Here is a 3,871-nt window from a genome sequence, read left to right as displayed (position 1 = left end):
CTGCAGAACTCAAAAAACCCTTCTTTATACAGCTCAATGAACAGTACCAGTTCTACTGTACAAGAGGGTTTCTCTGTATTTTCCTTTCTAAAATTTAGCCGAACTGATGTAGTTCATGCCTCAAGTCATCAATATTTGAATTATACAATCAGGCAAATGAAAACAGAGCTGTCTCTTTCAGAAATGCATCACTTTTGGGGTTTAGAGATTGGATGCTATTCATTATGTCACAGTATGTTTCTGAAAACTGTCTGTTAAGCTCATTGAGCCACATGGCGGTGTACTCCTGTGAGGAATCCCATCAGAATGTTGAGCCACATTTGTTCGACCTTTTGTGTCAGCACCATATCATTGCAAGAAATAGATCCTTTTATTATTATTTTAGACTCTTCATTCAGAGGGGGGCCACAGGGGGTCCAAGCTCAGTGTTACAGGGGCACTGGCCGCTACCATGCTACAGAAGTTCTACTGGCTAAACAAACAAATGACAAATATGGCAAGAAATACATAACATAACATGTACATAAAATGTAACAGGGACAACTGGAGTAGTCTCACCCACTTTGTCACAATATTACTTATCTGAGATTATAAAACCCTCGTCTTTGCCTTATGAACCTTTTTTTGATCCTTTCTTACCAAATCTAGTATTACAACTTCCAGCCGCTTTGCCAGAATTTTTTTTATTTTTATTGAACCTTTGTATCAAAGTTAATTAAATTTACAGGACAAACATGTTTTATTTCAATTTTAAGTACTGTCTAACATAAAATTCAGGATCACAACTTCGTTTAGGCAAAATAGTTTTTGAGGGAGCAATGGTAATTTTACAGTGTAAACTGAGTCCAAAATGAAGCCTCTACAATTTTCATAAAAAACAGATGAGCACCTCACTGCTCAAGATAGCTGAGCCTTTCAGCCAGTTCTATTCAGTACAGATGTCTTCCTCATCTGGCCCACCCAGGTAGAGCTTCAGTAATGTCTAATGCTGATGAGAGATGATTTCATCAGATCACGAGCTATCTGGACAGAGAGAGGGGCTTACTACTCTTTGAGATAGCAAAATGACACAGTCTTTCTTCAGCGGAAGATGCAGCAGGTACCCAGACCCTTCAACACACCTGCAATAATACAAACTGGAAATATAATACTGCTGAGCACCAAAGACGTATAAAGCTGAATGATTAATTTTCCCTTCAAACACATCAGGTCAGGAGTGACATGCTGGCGATGTGACTCAATGATAGAACACTGTGTCTTTTATTGCACCTACAGGAGCAGTGGTGTGCCTCTCAAATATGTTAAATAACAATTCTCAACCACAGCTGCCTGTACTGTACTCAAACACTTTTATTAGACACACTCACAAAAGGACAAAATGAAGGTGGAGTGGATTTCACTGGATTTATTCAGATGTCACAATGTCTGTCTATGGTAGCAGATTTAATGAGGACATACAGTAGTTTTCCAGTCGTTGGTCTGTGTACCCACAAAATACATACAGTACATATAGAGCTGAAGTCATGATGTCACGCTTAGGCTAGCCTCTGTTACACTAGCTTCTGTAACTCACCACAATCTCTCATTCAACATTTCATCAGCCTTTATGAAAAAACAGAGTCTGTTCCTGAAGTTTACTTTCCATACTCTAAGACAGATTGTCTCCACTACAGCACATGCTATCAGAAGTTGAAACCTTTGTGATTTTTCGTGAGCATACAATGTCTGAGCTTTCATAACTGTTGCTGGTCAGCTTTTTTCTTTGGTTTTACATCTTCTGAATCATTTCTGAAATCAGCAAAGTAAGTTAAATAGTCTTAACAATATGCTAACATTAATATTTTCCACATTTTAAATTGCAGCCACCACATGGAAACATATAGACAGCCTAAGTGAAAACAGAATTTCACTCCATATGGTTAGACAGGAACCAATAATCCTGGTTTTGAATTTGGTTTTCTTACTTCTGGAAGTTCAGAACATGGAAGTTCCGTTTTCCATGGTAGGTCTTGAGAATGCTGGTGAAGATAAGAATGTCTTCCAGAAATTTTAATTTGTACTCATGACTCAAACTTTTACACAAGACTCTTTTCCCTGCAGCCATAGTCCTCACCATCCATGACGAGGAGGTCCACGTCCAGACCTGCCAACCCTGGACAAATTTTTTGAGTACCACTTCCACGACCTAGATGCGTCAGATGAAAATCACTGCTGTTTGCACAATTAATTATTGTACATAATTTGCAAACATACACATAACATGTGTACATCATGTTCACACATGCAGCAAACTGACAAAATGTGAGGGATGCACAGATATGAAAATTCTTGATACCAATAACAGATTGTTTACAAAAATATGTACAGATGCCATTACTGTTAGTTGGTCATTTATGCCTGTTGTCTTTCACTTGCCTAAACACAGATTACCAAGGAATACAATTTCAGTTAAATTCAACCATGCCACTACTGCTGCATTTATATACTTTATATTTACACCCCCACAATAATCAAACTTTAAGCCAATTTGATTTTTGAAAATATTACTTTCAGCTAATTTGAACAGATGATGACAATGTAGCTGTAAAACCCAAACCAGCCTAAACAGACTATTTTGTGGCTACGATTAAATAAATATTTTAGAGCTTGTTAATACAATAGTTCTCATTATAGGAAGGCTATAATTCAGTGATATGATGACCTAATGACAATACAGGCTGAATATGAACATGGCTGTTACGCAACATTAGGCTAACGTTATTAACATTAAATATTTTCCCAAAGTTTGAAGGTCTTCTTTAACTTAACACAATTCTTAATTTCAACTTTCCACATCCACCCCAGTCCGTTAAGTTTACAAAAGAGTTAAAAGAAGTGTCCTCACTTGAAGAAATAACCAGCTGGAGTGAGAAGGGGGATCGAGAGGGTTAAAATCATTGACATGTTGCTTTCGATTTACAGTCTCTTGTAATGTCATTACGTATTTGTCAAGTATGACCATATCATGGCTGTATGGACCATATCATAGACTGGAGGAATGAATCCGGTGCTATGATTGGTTGAACTCTACTCCTTCTATTGCTTATCGGCAGGCTACAAGCTGCTGCCTCTTGCTGTTGGACTTGAGTACTGCATGTGCACAACTGAATCATAGATTTCAATCAATCAATCAATTTGTATTTATATAGTGCCATATCACAACAGAAGTCATCTCAAGGCACTTTTCACATAGGAGGTCAAGACCGTACTCTTTTGAGTTCAGATTTATGAACTGAACTCACAGGCATCACCAGCTTTTGCGAAGTGTAGAGTGACAAATTCTACCAGCGTACTTTGATGTCAAAATGCGTACCTGCTACGCAAAATGCGTACAGGTTGGCAGGTCTGCATGTCCCTTATCCTGTGAGACAAGAAAGCCGCCCTCAAATCTTCTTTAGCTCCCCCCAAAATAAATGTACATTATTAATTTAAATCATCAATAGTTTTTTCTCATTCGTTTTTCATTAAAGTCGATCGAAATGTGCCATTGCGTCTCCAAATTCACAGTGTATCTAAAGCCCCGGGTGCTAGGGCCAGGGAGAGGCTGCTGCTGCTCTAATCCAGCGTTTCTATCAGCTGTGCTGCCCACTCTGCTGTTCCTGTACCATCTTTGGTAGAGAATGTAACAACAAGTTGTTACTCGTTTGTTACTTGCTTAACGTTAGCTAACTTTAGGTTTAAGTGAGGAAAAGACAAGAGGCTAGGCTATATAACACTAACATTATACAGTGGAAACCACAATCACAGTTACAGTGATCAACTTCTGATATGGATCAAAGGACAGAATCATTACTATACAAATGCTGTTTAAATAATTCACTTATAGTGGGGG

Source organism: Thunnus albacares, chromosome 19 (genome assembly GCF_914725855.1).
Source record: "Thunnus albacares chromosome 19, fThuAlb1.1, whole genome shotgun sequence".
Taxonomy (NCBI): domain Eukaryota; kingdom Metazoa; phylum Chordata; class Actinopteri; order Scombriformes; family Scombridae; genus Thunnus; species Thunnus albacares.
This window is presented reverse-complemented; position numbering follows the sequence as displayed.